Raw genomic sequence first — 18,722 nt, forward strand, 5'->3', positions numbered from 1 at the left:
TTCTCCTTGCTTCACAACACCACCCATGACAGAAACTGCATGTCACCATATGCATACAGATAGAGTGATTCATATCTAGAGAGCCAGTTGCTAGTTTAATACTGATATAGTAATTTTATGATGGCAAATTTTCTGTGACAGTTTCCTGTGCGCGTGATCCATGTAAACCTGATGCTCTCTCTGTCATTTAATGTTAATCAAACAAGAGAAAATGATAATTCACTGCTCTTCATTTTAGTAATTTTAATAAGAATCAGTAGGCTATTATTTTTAGTAGGCTAAATTATTTTATTTGTATTTTTTTCTATTGCATTATTCTTTATTGTCTTACTGACATGAGAATCCCACTGGTGTGAATGAGCACAAGATACATTGGGCATACATGCACTCAAAGAAAATTGGAGTATTTTTAGTGTTTCCAAAGAATTACACTGCTAAAAATAAAAAAGCCACATGATTTCCTCTTTCATTTGAGAATAACTCACACGTCAAGCTTTCACTCAATGTTTGTTGGAATGCAGTATCAGTCTGAAAGTGCTTTCGTAATACAGACATTTTAATTGTATTCATTTAGCAGATGCTTGTTTTTATTTCAAGCAACTTACAAATGAGAAATACATTAATTGATTTCAGGGCTGTTTCTAGCCATTTTGATGCACCCCCCCCCCCCCCCAACTGATTATGTAAACACTGAAACTTTAAATAACACAATTGTACATGTATAAATATATATATATATATATATATATATATATATATATATATATATATATATATATATATATATATATATATCACAATTTATTATCTGCAATACCATTATAGCCACTTGATAACTATGTAACTATGTAACAATCCCTAGTTGCTAAGAAATTTTCATCACACATAAATTAATTTTATATAATTTGGATTTCAATATGTTTATCAATGGATACTTTTTAACTTGATCTGTTTTTGTTCAATTGTTTTGCTGTTGGGTCAGTTATTGCATTATTATTTCAGTCAAACCTATAAAACCCTTTCTTACCCCAAACTACGTATAAAAGCCTGATCAGTGGCATAGTAATCAGAATTCAGCTACTTATTCCTTTGTTTCTCTTTGAAGAGTAAACTTCACCTTTAAATAACATGACACGCTGCCCTTGATTCAGCATTTCAACACTTCCGTGAAACTGCCTAAAATACTGATTTAGAGCACGTTTTACTGTAAATCTATTTTAAATTGGCCTTGAACTATATATATATATTTTTTTAAACTTACCTTGCCAATGCACTTACAGAGCCCATTGATCTAATGGTGTTGATGAGTGCTCCAAATCCAAACTTTGCACGTAACAATCAGGCAGCAGTTGACAGAGCTCTGATCAAGTGACATACAGGCATCGAAAGATTGACAGTACTCTAGCCCGATAATGTTGGGGATCCAGTGGAGGCTACAATCATATTTCAGGGTGGCCATGCAAACTCTTTATCACATCCCTGCTAAAATGTAGCGCCAGATCATGCGCTCATTGGCGCCCCCTCCTGTTGGTCGCGCCCTAGACGACCGCTTAGCTTGCTTACAAGCGTGGTTCACACCGCAAGCGTGAGCGGTGCGCGAGCAGTGCGTCACTGCAGCAGCAGACTCTCGCGAGTATTCACACTGGAAGCGTATAAGTACAGCATCACAGCAGCGGCTGCAAAGCGTGTTCGGCAGACAGTAGAACCATTTCAAACAATGGGTAAGTTATTTCAACATTTTTGTTTTTTAATAATACACCATACTTTCACCCAAAACGAATAATTAATATTTTTCTGACATAATTGTTAAAACACTAGACATTGACATTGTTGTTAAAACTCTTGACATGCTTATTCTGTGTATTTTGAGCACGTTTTGTGTTAAATCACATTTATTTAGTCCATCAAAAGTGTGCTTTCACTAATCAATTAATTAAGCGTAAGCAGCACAGCAAAAATAGACCGGACGCCGAAACCCCTGCTGCACTGCGGTTTACGCACTGCTTCCGGTGTGAATGCGCTCTGTGTGGACGCCGAAAAAAATTTGCGCGCGCCGCTCACGCTTGTGGTGTGAAAGAGGGACTGATCGATTTATTACGAACCGGGCAATCTCAAATACCGTTCTCAAATAAACATTTTCCCGTTTTAAACAACGGAGCAGTGCTCAGGGTCGTTTATGATAATGGTCCTTCAGTGCTGTATCCTCTTTATATTTAATCTTGAGACAAACGCACTTCATTCAAGTTCTCTCCCATTGTACGCATCGCTGAAGACTCAAACATGATGATGCGTTCATTTTAAAGGTGAGCAGAAAATTGACTGATACTTTCGCTAAAACACTGCAGAGAATCAGAATGCAGCAAATACAGTTCGCTTTGTTTTCTATATTGACACAAACCAGAAATAGGAAAAGTGAGACCAGAGGATTTAAAAAATAAATAAATAAAATCATGAAATTAAGTGCTGACCGAAGAGATGAGTTTTAAGCTCTCTTGATTCTTTAACATTATTTTACTGCATCACATATATATTATTGGGTCTGGGGGTGTGCATTAGAAACTGCAGAAACTGGAATTTTCATTACTTTAATGTGTATGAATGTCTTAATTTAAAGTTTTTTTTAAAGACACTTAACCCCTAGTTGCTCCAGAGGCCTGCGACCTCTGACACATAGCAATTGTAAGTCGCTTTGGATAAAAGTGTCAGCTAAATGAATAAATGTAAATGTAATGTAATTTGATACATTCTTGAAAATATGTTTAACCAGGTTGTCCACACACCAGAAACAGGCAATAAGACCAAAAAAAGGTCTATCAAAAATATATATTTTATTTTTTGGTGCACTAAAGAAAGCATGGGTTGAAACATTTGCTCTTTGGTTTGTTTTTAAGATACCTTTCACTTTTGCAACTTTTCTACTTTCGTATATGAAAAATAAAAGAGATATTTTTGATAGACCTTCTTTAGTCTGATTGCATGTTTCCAGTGCGTGCAGACAATTTTGGCTACCTGGTTGAATATAGTTTTGTGACCCAGCATTTCTTCTGCATTTCATTGAGCTATTTCTGTGAGTTTTAGGACTGAAGGGACAACCAGGACATTATTGTGATGATAGCAAATGTGAAAACTTAAAAAAAAAGAAAAAAGAAAAAAAAGAAGTGTTAAATTTAAACCATACATTAAATTTGTTTTGTAAATAACTATTTTATTCTCAAAGCAGAAAATACCCACTGATGGCTTTTCAGAAAAACAAGTTGAATCTGTACATTATAAAGCCATGTTAAAAAACAAATCTGCTCTTATGAGTGATCGAAAGTGATTTGCAAGACAAACAAATGAGGCATTAGCATCCAGTTCATGCGTTTATACAGCACTTTATTTTGAACCTGATCTGCTAGTGCCATCAGTGTTGGCATGACATTTTCTTGACATCAATTTTCACTAAAGGAAGCTCACATATATATCAGAATGCTTTTATTTCACAACTGTTAAAACCATTATCCTGTGGAGCTATCTTACAGTATCAGTCAATGACAAAGGGTAATCTGAGCAACTTTGCATAGAGGATGGAAATAAGGTTGGGAAATACTACATACAAATGATTTAATGCAAAGTGTGCATGAGAGATTTGTATTGATTGCGCTTTGCTTTACTTGCTTGTTTTTCATTTATTGTTTGTTTTCTGTCTTTTTTTTTTTTTTTTTTTTTTTTTTTTACAAAATTTACAAACACAATATACAACATGAACATAAACCCAATCAAAATAAATGTCAGTGCCAGTCAGTGTTGTCATAGTGCAGATTCATTAGTGAAATTAAATGAGAAAAAATATTTTAATTCTAAATTCATTTCATTATGATATTACAACTTACAAATGCATTAGTTTTTTATAGTATTTTTTTTCTCTGTGTGTAAATGTCATCTCATCTGTGAATCTATCTGTATTGTATAAAACACTACAGAAATAAAGGTGACTTGACTTGAAGATCAGAACGGATCTCTGCAGGTCTGTCTGCATAATGAAAAACTAGAAATCATAAACAGTGTAAAAAAAAGAAAACAGTGTCTGATTATGTTCATATACAGTTTATATAATACAATATCTATTTGATCCATTCAGACACCAGAATAGATGAAAGACAATCATCTTTCATAAATACTCACAGTTTGGTTTTCCACTATTAACGCTGTTCCGTCTGACTCGTCTCGGCGTAATTTTCTCTATCGGTGTATTAGATTCTACCTCATCGTCTTTGTTTGCCATAATCCACTTTTCCAAACGTTCAGTTCTCCTGTAGTTTATGACGCTCCACAGATCTTCAGCCATGAAACAAGTCTGTTCACTTTAATTCTGTTCTAGCATTAAATATGATAAAAAGTAGAGATTCAGTTAGAGTTTAAGTTTAACTAATGATTGTTGAGCATTACAGATTTATATTTCAGTAATGAAACAAACCAAAAGTGTTTTAATCACCTTGTGCAGTCTGTCTGAAGCCTAGCAAATGCTGCTCTTTTCTGATTTGCATTCACGTTCATGCTAATAGTTCTCAGTGCCACACCTGTTCTCACTCACTCGCTGATCCACTGAACATCAATCCTAATAATTACTATCAGGACTGTATATATAATCATTTATAGATGAAATCTCATTTTTGATGAATGGCTTGAAATGAAAAATGTCTTATACCATAAGTGCATAATAATTAGGAAGTTTATTCTACTGGTGAAATGAGATTTAACCGTCACTAAAATGTTCAAATAAAAAAATCACTCTAAACCTGTCTGTGCACAGAACCTTTAAAGAATCAGTCTTTGTGTATTTTCTGTCACTTCAGTTTGTGAAGTGTGTTATTGTGCTGTATGTTTAAGGCTTCCTTGGCTTATAAAGTCTGACAAACCAGAGAGGTCCTGATGCTTCACAATGTATTCACTGCCTTGCCTTAGTTTTAAAGTCTTTTGTAGCTTATGTGTCTTTTTTTTCTCGCTTGTTACTCAATTCTTTGTCTGATGGTCACACCTTCATTTTGAAATTTCTAGAGTGCTGTGTCCTTTTCTTTAACATTTTATAATTTTGCGCTGGTCCTATAATCTATTTGTTTAGAAAACTCAATGACTGTGTGAAAACAGCACGTCTGTTGATTCCTATGGAACACTTTATAGATATTCCTATGTTCAAACTGTTGAAATGATTGTGCAAGGACATTTGCACATGTGTGAAGCTAACATTTGTACGTGTTGCTGTATTTTTATTTAAGAAATGAGTTTCTTCACATACATAAATCTGGGGGATGGATGGGACATGTCCCTACCAATATCCAGCTACTGCCAAACTGTCCAATAATTTAGAAAAAAAGTAGATATATGTACTGTATATGTTTTTTGTAATTTCGGAAAATCTGAAACATCATAGCATTAAGTGAGAAGTTAAAGTAAATAGGCTGCTTTAGAAAACTCCACACTTTCAAGGATGCCCACTTAATGTTTTAATGTGTTGAATGTAGTCACACAGCAAAGCACAGCACCACGTTTAGAGCAACTCACAGACATTACACCCAATTCAAGACAGCAGTTAATATAGAAGTTCACTTCAGAGAGTAATAAAGCTGCATCGATGAGTTTGAAGTACGGTGTTTGACAAAACGGAGCAAACAGAAAGAGAAAGCTCAATCTATGGCTATTATTAGCGCCCTATATAAAGCATACGGATAGAAAAAGGTTGTGCAGAAAGATACACAATCTTCCAGCCTTGGACAAAGTCAGTATGAACATGAAAAATATTTTGGGACAAATATAATGTGACTTAATGTTAAATATATATATATATACTGTAAGTGGCACTCTGTGGTGCAGCAGGATTTGGAACAGCATCATCACACACAGTTTGTTACTGTTGCAGGTTGTTGGGTTTATATGTCAAAAGGAAACCTACGCCATTGAGAGCTCGCTCCGATATGATATCTTTCTGTGACCCAGTGTTTCATTTTGTCTATTGCTCTTTGGGACTTTCTTTAAAATCAGTTTTGTGACGACCTTTGCTGTTTGGTCTTGGGTATTGCAGCTTGGTACTTGTTTCCACACATTAGCAGTCCAAGCTCTTGTTCTCTCCAGACTGGACTATTGTAAAGCTCTCCTGGCTCTTCCTGTATGTACTGTCAAGCCTCTGCAAATGATCCAGAATGCAGCAGCGAGGGTTGTCTTCAATGAGCCAAAAACAGCTCACGTTACTCTTCATTAGGTTACACTGGCTTCCAGTAGCCGCTCGCATCAAATTCAAGGTACTGATGCTTGCCTACTGACCACTGGCACGGCACCAACATACAGTGTGTGTGGCAAAAAGGCATATGTCTGCTAAATTTCAGACCACTCGGTCTAAACTGTCAACAGTCTATACAAATCTTCTTTCAATGGATAAATGAAAGTCCTAGACATATAAAATCATAACACTACTGAATGTGTTCATTTTGTTGTTTTAGGGTTAGAAGACAATGGGAAGAATGGCTACCTGACTAACCACAGCTGACTAATTTACACACACACACGAAAAGAGCACTGCAAATTTACAATTGTTCAATTAAAATTAAATATTTTGATTCATACAATGTGTCTGTTGTCTTTGATTAGCCTAAAAGTACAATAAAATGACATTCAGAAGATTTAAAGTATACGTTCCCTAAACGTCCGAATGGCTGCTGCCGGTCCTCATGAACGTCCGCTCGACGTAAAGGGGACCCTACATGCTGACTTCCGGGCGACGTTCCCAGAGGAAATTAAGGGGACGTCCTGGGGACCTTTTTTTGTTAGATGGGAAGACTGGTATGTTAGAGAAAAACTCTGGACTTTACTGAGTCGATCCAACAGTGTAAGAGCATGTATTTATTTGTCAAAGCTTCAGTGATTTAACTAATCCATTTAAACACACGTCTCCCTCTATGGAGTTAGAAATGTGTCTTTATTACATGCGAGAAAATAAAAGATCTGAGAGAAAAAAAAATGTTTGAGAGAAAAAGTTATCACACTGATAGCAAAAAAAACATTTCATGAGAGAAAAAAGAATATTTGAGAGAAAAAGTTTTCATGCCAATAGCAAAAAATAATAATATTTGAGACTAAAAGTTTTGAGAGAAAGTATTTTCTCATTGAACATAAAAAAATATACATTTGAAATTTTAAAAATTATTTCTGAGAACAAAAATCTCTCTCAAAATACTTTGAAAAAAACTCTCAAATATATATTTTTTGCTATCAGTGTGAAAATATTTTCTCAAAAAAAAAAAAAAAAGTTTCTCTCGAAACCCTTTTCTTTGCTCTTGATGCAATTTCTTGCTCTGGTGTCAGGATTTTGCTTTCACTGTGAGAATTGTGTCATGGGCGGGGCCACGTTCCTATTGGCCAGTCGGCTGAGCATCGTCTTGTCTTGGGAGTCGAACTGAATCATAACACCATTGTTCGGTTCACCTGCATAGATGCCGCCTCTGCCTTATGGATAGTTTAGTTGAGCACGGACTCTCCAATGTTTGGGTAAGATGATGACACACAGCTGGCTGAGCAAGTTCAGTATCACTGAAGATTAAACATTAAAAAATAGCACTCATATTCATGAATGAATGTGTATTATATTATTTGCTTGCTAATCGCTAGTAAAGCTAACCAGCCATCACGCTAGAGAAACTTAGAAACTAGCTCACTACTCACTAAATAAGGCGTGAAACTATCTAAATCAAAACATTAATTTGGCATTTGATTTAAACATAATATAAACCAGGTGAGTTTGCAAGTTTACCTAGCATGATGGCTGGTTAGCTTTACTAGTGATGGTGTAATGATTCAGTTCGACTCCCAAGACAAGACGATGCTCACCCGACTGGCCAATAGGAACGTGGCCCCGCCCATGACACAATTCTCACAGTGAAAGCAAAATCCTGACACCAGAGCAAGAAATTGCATCAAGAGCAAAGAAAAGGGTTTCGAGAGAAACTTTTTTTTTTTTGAGAAAATATTTTCACACTGATAGCAAAAAATATATATTTGAGAGTTTTTTTAAAAGTATTTTGAGAGAGATTTTTTTCTCAGAAATAATAATACAAATTTCAAATGTATATTTTTTTATGTTCAATGAGAAAATACTTTCTCTCAAAACTTTTTTTAGTCTCAAATATTATTATTTTTTGCTATTGGCATGAAAACTTTTTCTCTCAAATATTCTTTTTTCTCTCATGAAATGTTTTTTTTGCTATCAGTGTGATAACTTTTTCTCTCAAACTTTTTTTTTTCTCTCAGATCTTTTATTTTCTCGCATGTAATAAAGACACATTTCTAAATCCATATCCCTCTCATTCATCTTTGACCATTAGGAGAGACAATACAACAAAATGAAAACATTGTTTTAAAACAAAATTTATTGCAATCCACTGTCTTGTGTTTCAAGGCTCTTGTTTTGTAACGTGTGTCTGTGCTCCTCCTGTGTTCTGCCTCCCTGTTTGCCTTTTCGTGCCTTGTTACCATAGTGACCATCATTAGTTCCCATGACAATTCATTACATCAGGAACTACTGGAGGTTACTATGGTAACAAAGTAGCTAGGCAAACAGGGACACGTGCTGCACCTATTCCACAGTCTCAAGATGACAATACGTCACTCTATTTGGAGCCGTACACGTCCTAGGACTGGGAAATAATTATGCTTTCTAGCACCACTATCAACCCCTAAATGAATCTGTCAGGTGGAACAAGTAGGAGCTCTCCGAAATGTTGATTAAATAGGTATATGATATTTTGAATGTATATAACATTAAAACACAAACAATGTTAAATGTATTGTATTTAATCAGAGACTGAATATAAAGAATATTCTGCAGGTCCAGTAAAGGGAGCTGCTCCTGTCTGAAGAGAAAACACACTCTCAGAAATATAACACACATACACACACACACTGTCAGAGGAATAGAACTGAGTGAATTTAGTCTCTGTATGTGTGTGTGATCAGTGAGAATCTCACCTCGTCTGTGTGTCACTGAAATTGTCTGGATCATCAGAAACTAAAACATCAGTTTTTATAGAGTGGATAAATACATTCAGACACCAGAGATGAAAGAAAAGTTATAATGTTTTATATTTAATATCGTATATACTCACAGTTTGGTTTTCCACTATTAATGCTGTTCTGTCTGATTAGTTTCAGGGTCTTTTTTTCTCTCGATTCATTAGATTTTCTCTCGTCCTCTTTGTTTGCCATTTTCCTCCGTTTAATTCTCCTGCAGTTTGTGATGCTCCACAGATCTTCTGACATTAATTAATCTCTCTTAAATATTTTACATTTTCTGTTGAAAACAAAAACCGATATCCAATTTAGAGTTTAGGTTTCAATGTAATAGAACCGTCTGACTACACTGATTATCTTCAGTGCAGCTCTGAGATCATCTGTTGTCTCTGAGTATAAACACTGACGCCTCAGGTGACGCCCTCCGGGGGCGTGTGAGGCACTGGTAAACACAAATGATGAAATCTATTATATTATTTCAGTGATACTCAAATAACACTGATAGTGAAAAGAGTTATTACAGATTCAATGACTAACATATTAGCATTATCTCACATTTTAAACATCACATGTTGCACCTGTGTGTGTGTGTTTAGAGTTGATCAGACAAATGTCAAAGTGCAACACAAGATAAATGAGAAGAAATTATAACTAGAAGTTTCTGTTCAAGCTAATAGTCTGAAAACTATATTTGTGTTTAAGAATAGAAAATGCACATGTTTTTGATATGAAATATGAAAATGGTAAGTAAAGTCAGTTTGACTTTCCATGGCTCATTGAATAAGAAAACTCTCTGGAAAAATTGAGTTTGCAAAACCAACATGGCAGGGAAAGGGTCGCTTTGGTCTACGGCAGAGGTGCAAAACGCATAAAAACTCAAAACTGCAAAGTCCTTGCTGCACTTCAGCTGGTACCTTGCAAACATCCTCATACGAGCAGCACGATTACGTGAAAATGTTCGCGCCACTAAGGCGACACATCTATTTAACAACACGCTGTGTTCTCCCTTCACCAACCCTACACCTAACCCTAACCCTCACAGGAAACTTTGTGCATTTTTACTTTCTCAAAAAAACTCATTCTGTATGATTTATAAGTGTTTTGAGAAATGGGGACATGGGTTATGTCCTCATAAGTCACCCTCTCCTTGTAATACCTGTGTCATACCCATGTCATTATACAGAGTTGTGTCCTGATATGTCACAAAAACATGCCCACACACACACACACACACAACAGAATGAGTTTTTTTGAGAAAGTAAAAATGCACAAAGTTTCCTGTGAGGGTTAGGGTTAGGTGTAGGGTTGGTGAAGGGACATAGAATATACAGTTTGTACAGAATAAAAACCATTACACCTATGGGATGAACACACTTTACACAAAAACAAACACGTGTGAGTGTGTGTGTGTGTGCTTGGATGTGTTAAAGAGGTCATATGATGCGATTTCAATGTTTCCTTTCTCTTTGAAGTGTAACAAGCTCTTGGTGCAGGAAGAAGATCTGCAGAGTAGCAAACGACAAATGTTTGCACAAAGAAAGACAGCGTGACTTTTATTCTCTCTGTTCCCGCCACTGCAATGACGTGAAGTCACTGTGTGTTTCATTGTGAAAGTGAAGCTACTTTGTTCAGACTTCCAAAAGAAATCAGTGGTTAAGTTGTGTTTCAACGCTGTTGTGGATCAGAGAAGCACAAATATTCAGATGTGCAGCTCATTTTCTGGAGGATGAGGACTGTTTTCTGTGATGTGTCTGTGGCTCAACAGCTGTTTCTATAAAGATGGGTTTAGAGGAGAAACAATAATGTACAGAATGTTTTCTGAACCTTAAACCACATAAACACATTTCATCACCAAATACACAAAATAATGTTCTTTTTAGCAGCATCATATGACCTCTTTAAATGAGTATGGGTCACACGTCTTTTCACTTTTCACTATAAACTGGTGAAAGTCAGATATACCTTATATGTATGTATGAGTTTTTATAAGATATTGAGAAATAAAAAAAAACTTTTCTGTTTATTCCAGTGTGTCAGTCTGACTGTGTGTGTATTCTTGTTTTGTCTGTAGTTTTTCTTCTATGAATTTCATCTAAAACCGCTCATAAGCTCATTACTGATCTTAGCATAAATAATGCATATTAGAAGAACATTTTGCAGATTTTACAGAGACTAAAATATTTCTGCACATTTACCTCAACACAAATCATGTTTCTAGTGTTTTAAAGAGTGAACCACTAGAACTCACTGAGGGAAGATTCACTTCTCTTTCACACTGTTGGGAACGTTACTGTTATAGTTACTCACTACTTGTTCCAAAAAGTAACTGAGTTAGTAACTGAACTCGTTACCAGGGAAAGTAACTATTTGCGTTACTGTAAAAAAAAAAAAAAAGCTGCTATATGTCAATTTTTTTTTTTTTTTTTTGGAACAGTTTTCACAAGTCAGTTAAAATGAGTAGAACAGACAGGTGTTCGTACATAACTTTCAATATTTATTGCACGTCAACAGACAGCAAGAGTTTTATCCTGCACAGTGTTTTTGGCCACTAGCTTTGTAGATGCGTGTCACACATTACATGCACGTTCTTGCCTTTGACCACAATGAATTTGAAGTAGTGCTTATATCTCCACCTTGAAAATGCCAACTTTTCATCAGATTGCTCCTGACTCGCCATTTCTGCTGCTGCTGCGAATCTCGCGTGCGTGCGTGTGTTGTGTGTGTTTGACGCCGCTGGCGCAAAAACACGTACTGGCTCTGATTGGCTACCATGAAACACATGACTCTGCCTTAGCCAATCATAATCGCTTATCTCGTTATTAACTCACCTGCTCACTCGCTGTGTGAGACAGAGGGTGCGTTCGGATTACATAGTTTATTAAATAAATGCAAAGTAACGCACCGCATTTAACGTCCAGTAATGTTAACGGCTCCGGGTGTGTGTTCACAGTGTGTGTGTGTGTGTGTGTGTGTGTGTGTGTGTGTGTTCACTGCCCCAGGTGTGTGTTCACTGCTCTGTGAACACTGTGTGCACTTTGGATGGGTTTGACGCAGAGCATGAATTCTGAGTATGGGTCACCATACCTGGCTGTATGTCATCTCACACACACACACACACACACTGTAACCTGAAACATGAGCGTCAGAGCAGGTCTGGTCCTGTACGAAGCCACTGAAACTCAGATAACACAAGAAACACACAGAGCAATAATCAGTGCTTAAATTATAGATCAAAACCAAAGTTTCAAAAGCTCATAAAAAGTGGTTCTCTCAGTCCTCTCACGTTCCTCTCACAATACATGACATACACACAACAACACTAGCCTACATTTAAGACACACAGAATCAAACATGACTGTTACACACAGAAAAACAAATATGCATCAAACATTTCCATAATACTTCAAACATTAATAATACTTCAGCACTCAACAACATCACTTGTTAAAGCAATAATCCCCCAGAAGCCGTGGTTTACAGTGAATTTATAACAGCTGAGGGACGTTGTTAGACACGACAATTTAGGATTGACATGAGCATTATTTTAAGACTTTCTCCTAAATTGGTGAGTTCTGAGCTGATTTTAGCGTTCAGATGTTTTGTGAATCCGGATCTTGGATTCAGATGAAATCAGCAGAAGTGATGGATTCCAGTCAGCAGATCCACTTCAGTCATGTCTCAAACATTCTGTCTGTGTTTAGTGATTCCTCACAAACTCTTGTGACTTTATTAAATCAATCCAGTAGAGATTTCCCTCCACATTTCTCATTTCTAGCACAATTCATACAGTGTCATTGTGTTATTCAGCCTGAAGGTGGCGCTGTGCTCAATGTTATCAGATCCTGCTCTTCACTAGAAACACCTAGAAATACTTGTTGAGGAATACTGAAGACATTTATGATGATTGAGTTTAGAGATCTACAGATCTACATCAGAAAGAGTTTAAAACTTGTTTAATGAACAATAAACATTTATTACACACTCACACACACACTCACACACACACACACACACCTGTAGAACATGAAGCTCACAGTTACAGTAACTTGAGACATTACAGAGATCTGTGTGTGTGTGTGTGTGTGTGTGCTGATGTCCCTTCATAATAAAAGTCCCAGCTCTCAGTCAGTCTGATGCACATCATGCTCCATTTCTCCAGATTTGTCAAGAGCTTCCTGCTGTTTTCTGACTAAATAAAAGCTTGATGGTTTATCATCTGAAAATGAAAAAGATATTAGTATTGGTATTGTATTTTTACAGTTGTACTATAAAATAAAATGATTATTAATATCTCACCTGATCTGTGAATGTCTCTGTTTGAAACATCTGAATGAATCTCTGCAGGTCTGTCTGAATCATGAGAAACTGGAGATTAAACACAAATAAATGATTATTTTCCTCCAGTTCATATAGAAGGGATAAATGTTAAAGGCATGAAGTAAGAACAGCAAAGCACACTCAGAAATCAAGCAGACAGGAAACATCTATGAAGTACAGCTTCCGTTTGCTGTAGCGTGTGTCCTGTATATGTATAGTGCAGCTCTGAGAACACTGCTCTCTCATTCACTAATCTGCTAAACACTATGTGATGATCGTGTTCTGATAAGGACTAAACATTATTAGGATATAATTAGTAGAAAAAAATAAAACATAATCTCTTAAAAGCCTTACCGTTAGACCTACCTGAAAAAAGTCAGTTATTTTTTTTTGCTACAATTAGTGATTTGTTGATTTGTTCTTATTTTATTACATGCTGCTTACTTGTCTTTTTGAAATCAACTGCAACAAAATAACCCCACTGTAAAATCAGAAATACACTGTGAACAAACCTTTGTGAGATAGCTAGTTATAATGACAATTAAACAATGTTTATAATTAAAAGCCTACATGAAAATATTTCATATAAATTGGTCTCTTCATTAGAAATGAGTCTACTGATTGCCATCATTGATGGACACATTTTTTTAGAATATTACAAATATATTTCAGTTGTTATGAAATATTATTATTTCTTTGCCGGTAAGCAAATATATCAAACATGCGCGCGGTAAGAGCATCTACGGTAATTCACGTTGACCAAAACACACAAGGAAACGCGTTGTGAAATAAAAAAATCACCAGCAATCACAGACATTCGCATTCGGACGGGATTAGTATTCTCAGAGAATCACTGAGTTTGCTGAAAAACAGTAGGTAATTTGCTCTGGAATTATCACAGAAGTTGTGTGAGAAAAACGTGGCAGATTCGGAACTGCGGGCGGCAGATCCTTTTCTTATTTGGCTCCTAAACTCTGGAATAAACTCTGGAATAACCTAACTGTTTTTCAGCAGACACACTCTTGCAGTTTAAATCTAGATTAAAGACCCATCTCTTTAACCTGGCATACACATAACATACTAATATGCTTTTAATATCCAAATCCGTTAAAGGATTTTTAGGCTGCATTAATTAGGTAAACCGGAACCGGGAACACTTCACATAACACCCTGTGTACTTGCATCATTCGAAAAATCGCATCTACGCTAATATTAGTCTGTTTCTCTCTTATTCTGAGGTCACCGTAGCCACCAGATCCAGTCTGTGTCCAGATCAGAGGGTCACTGCAGTCACCCGGATCCAGTACGTATCCAGACCAGATGGAGATCATCATCTAGAAAGGACCTCTACTGCCCTGAAAGACAGCGGAGACCAGGACAACTAGAGCCCAGATACAGATCCCCTGTAAAGACCTTGTCTCAGAGGAGCACCAGGACAAGACCACAGGAAACAGATGATTCTTCTGCACAATCTGACTTTGCTGCAGCCTGGAATTGAACTACTGGTTTCATCTGGTCAGAGGAGAACTGACCCCCCAACTGAGCCTGGTTTCTCCCAAGGTTTTTTCTCCATTCTGTCACCGATGGAGTTTCGGTTCCTTGTCACTGTCGCCTCTGGCTTGCTTAGTTGGGGTCACTTCATCTACAGCGATATCATTGACTTGATTGCAAATAAATGCACAGACACTATTTAAACTGAACAGAGATGACATCACTGAAATCAATGATGAACTCACTTTAACTGTCATTTTGCATTATTCACACACTGTTTTCCTAATGAATGTTGTTCAGTTGCTTTGACGCAATGTATTTTGTTTAAAGCACTATATAAATAAAGGTGACTTGACTTGACTTGAGGAGACAAGTTGCTCAAGTTTAGGAATAGGAATGTTGTCCCATTGTTGTCTAAGACAGGCTTCTAGTTGCTCAACTGTCTTAGTTCTTCTTTATCTCATCTTCCTCTTTCTGATGCACCAAATGTTTTCTCTGGGTGAAAGATCTGGACTGCAGGCTGGCCATTTCAGTACCCGGATCCTTCTTCTACACAGCCATGATGTTGTAATTGATGCAGTATATGGTTTGGCATTGTCATGTTAGAAAATGCAAGGTCTTCCCTGAAAGAGACGACGTCTGGATGGGAGCATATGTCGTTCTAGAACTTGGATATACCTTTCAGCATTGATGGTGTTCATCTTTCCAGATGTGTAAGCTGCCCATGCCACACACACTCATGCAACACCATACCATCAGAGATACAGGCTTCTGAACTGAGCAACGATAACAACTTGGGTTGTCCTTGTCCTCTTTAGTCCGGATGACATGGCATCATGACAGTCCATTTAAAATGAGCCTTGGCCCAGAGAAAACGCCTGCGCTTCTGGATCATGTTTAGATATTGCTTCTTTTTTGACCTATAGAGTTTTAGCTGGTAACGGCGAATGGCACGGTGGGTTGTGTTCACCAACAATGTTTTCTGGAAGTATTCCTGAGCCCATGTTGTGATCTCCATTACAGTATCATTCCTGTATGTGATGCAGTGCCGTCTATGGGCCCGAAGATCACAGGCATCCAGTTTGTTTTTTTCCGGCCTTGACCCTTACACACAGAGATTGTTCCAGATTCTCTGAATATTTGGATGATATTATGCACTGTAGATGATGATAACTTCTCTTCTATGAGAAACTCTTTTCTGATATTGCTTCACTATTTTTGGCCGCAGCATTGGGGGAATTGGTGATCCTCTGCCCATCTTGACTTCTGAGAGACACTTCCACGCTGAGAGGCTCTTTTTATACACAATCATGTTGCCAATTGACCTCATAAGTTGCAAATTGGTCCTCCAGCTGTTCCTTATATTTAACTTTTCCGGCACCTGTGCCAACTTTATTTGGAATGTGTAGTTCTCATGAAATCTTTTTAGCTCTTTTTTAGTTTACTCACAATTTGTACAGTGTCCCAAATTTTTTTGAATCAGGTTTGTACATCGCCCTTTTTAGGAAAAGAAGGAAAAAGAAAAGACTCATTCACCAACAGCCTACAACCAGATGACAGTTCATGTGGAGAAGCTGTTTGTTTCTCTAAGCAGTCAATCCAGAATGCTACTTGGTCTTTACCTGTTATTTCCCAACAGTTTCAGTTTGTAAAAGCACTTTTAATAGAAAACACTTGAATTTTCACATTTTGATAATGATGTCACTATTGCATCATGAAGACATTGGTAAATGCCCTCAGAATTAATAGGGTTTTTTGATTTATTTATTTTATCCAATACAGGGGATGGTGGATTGTGTATGATGAACAACAGAATGTGTATTTTATGACTGTAATGGTTAAACAGTGCAAAATATTAATAAATATCTATACCATATAATCAGGGATGGGCAATATTGAATATACATTTAAAATATGTATTTTAAATACAAAATAATATTTTGCATTTAAATACATTTAAGATTATTTAATTGGCTGTAGTTTTTTACCAACCAGCTAGTCAGATGTGTAAAGCATTACTGCATGTTAGGTCTGGGTGATAAGAGAATATATCTGTGCAGATTTTATTGAGCAGGAATTATTGGAACATTGTAGAGGAAAAAGAAGCATGAATGAAAAAGCAATAGAAAGAGATGAAGAGTGGAACGCTGACAAGTAAGAATTCGCAGTGCAATATGCACAGTTTTGTAAAACACAAAGCCCTCTGTGTGATCCAGAAATAAATCTTAATCATCAGTCATCCGTCATCAGGGAAAGAACCGCTGTTGCAGATTGAGTCTGAAAAAAGTCCGGGCCCGTATTCATGAAGATTCTAGCTTAAAAAATTTTACGTAGGAGTTTTCCTATTTGACTGTTCTTACACACACACGCACGCACGCACGCACACACACACACATTATAAGTGTGTATATAAATCCTTTTTTTATTTACCATGCTTTTAATTTCCTATAAGGTATTTGATTGGCTTAGAATGATAAAAATTGTTCCACTCTTTCTAATTCCAGTGATTGCTGTCCTATTTAAGTGGCGGTTTGAATGTTGGTTTTAATGTATCAAACATGGAATCAAAACCAAGAAGGGCGAGAAAACCAAACTGGACAGAGGAACAGTGTTTACTGTTAGCCCAGTTAGTGGATGAACTCAAGGCCATTCTTAAAGGAAGATTCGGGACGGCCTCCTTCTGTCACCTGCAGCGCGCCGAGCGCCGCGTGCAGGCACGCTTCTGGTGTGTAAAGACACAGAAAACGCGAAGCAGCCACCACGCTTCTGGCACGCAGCCAGTGTGTCACCGGCCTTAAGTTACCCTCCTGCCATCCGCCTGTAGTGATCCCGCTTTCCAGGAAGCCACATTGCTACATTATTTCTCTCAACTGTGTTATTTTTACAAAGTAGGACAAAATGGTCACAGAAAAAAACAAATATCGTTTAATTAAATTATATAATGAATACAGACACAGACTGACTGTCTCAACACTAAACATCTCCCCCCAAAAACATGTCTGACAGAATGCATTGAACTTATATGGCATTTGATCCAGCTTTCTTTCTTTCTTCCCCTGGCACATACACACTTTTGGATTAAATTTTCCTGGACAGTCAGTCGGCTCTTGTGTGTATACCCTCCGTAACTAAAAAAAATAGTGTGTATTTTACCCTGCATTAAAACGCACCATCCAGGGAAATTAGCATTAGAATATTCCGTTGCTGTTACAGAAAGTGATGAAATGGTAACTGTTGTCAGTCCTCGCTTCCTCTGCACCAGTAGAGTGTTTTTAGTCGGGGTGGATTGATCATGAGACCACATCGTGCTTGGTTGGGTAGCAGGATGGTCTCCTCACTTATTTTTTTGAAAAGTAATTTTGCCCATCTGTAATCTTCACAACATCTAAAGTGCACATAATCCAAGACATTGTAAGGATATTAGCAGTCATTAGTTAAGCTTCAAGGTTAAAAGTTATGTAAAAGCTGTTACAGTTGAACATTTACAGGTATAGTGGTACAGTAATGTTACTTGTGCTAGAAGTGTTATGTAGAATTACAATATAGAGTCGTACAGTAATATTATGTGTACTAGAAAGGTTATATGGATGTGTATAGTGGTACAACGATGTTATGTGAAAATGAGCACTTAATATTGACAAGTAACACTTCATAATACTAATAAAATTACCTTTACACCACATACTATGTGGCCCTTTTAACCTTTATTGTTTCCACCAAACATTTGACATACTCTTGAAGATTTCTTTAGGTCTTGTCTCAGACCCAATCTCTCTGGTCTCGGTCTTGACTCGGACTCGACCCTCTCTGGACTCGATCTGGACTTGGACTCGAATGAGCTGGTCTCGACTACAACACTGTAATGTAGTAATTACTTT

The 18,722-nt window shown here is 36.9% G+C and overlaps 1 protein-coding gene and 1 long non-coding RNA gene across 2 annotated transcripts in view; one reads left to right on the plus strand and one right to left on the minus strand.

The window, feature by feature from the left end:
* LOC127941565 (alpha-adducin) overlaps positions 1–18,722 on the plus strand; it is a 190,907-nt gene that overhangs the window by 118,608 nt on the left and 53,577 nt on the right. The gene's annotated exons all lie outside the window — the stretch shown is intronic.
* On the minus strand, positions 3,458–4,481 carry LOC127941588 (uncharacterized). The gene is made up of 2 exons (XR_008149122.1): positions 4,165–4,481; positions 3,458–4,027 (listed from the first exon to the last, which is right to left on the minus strand). It is a non-coding gene; the product is annotated as an uncharacterized LOC127941588 (long non-coding RNA).

The sequence above is a fragment of the Carassius gibelio genome, chromosome A21, assembly GCF_023724105.1.
Source record: "Carassius gibelio isolate Cgi1373 ecotype wild population from Czech Republic chromosome A21, carGib1.2-hapl.c, whole genome shotgun sequence".
NCBI lineage: Eukaryota > Metazoa > Chordata > Actinopteri > Cypriniformes > Cyprinidae > Carassius > Carassius gibelio.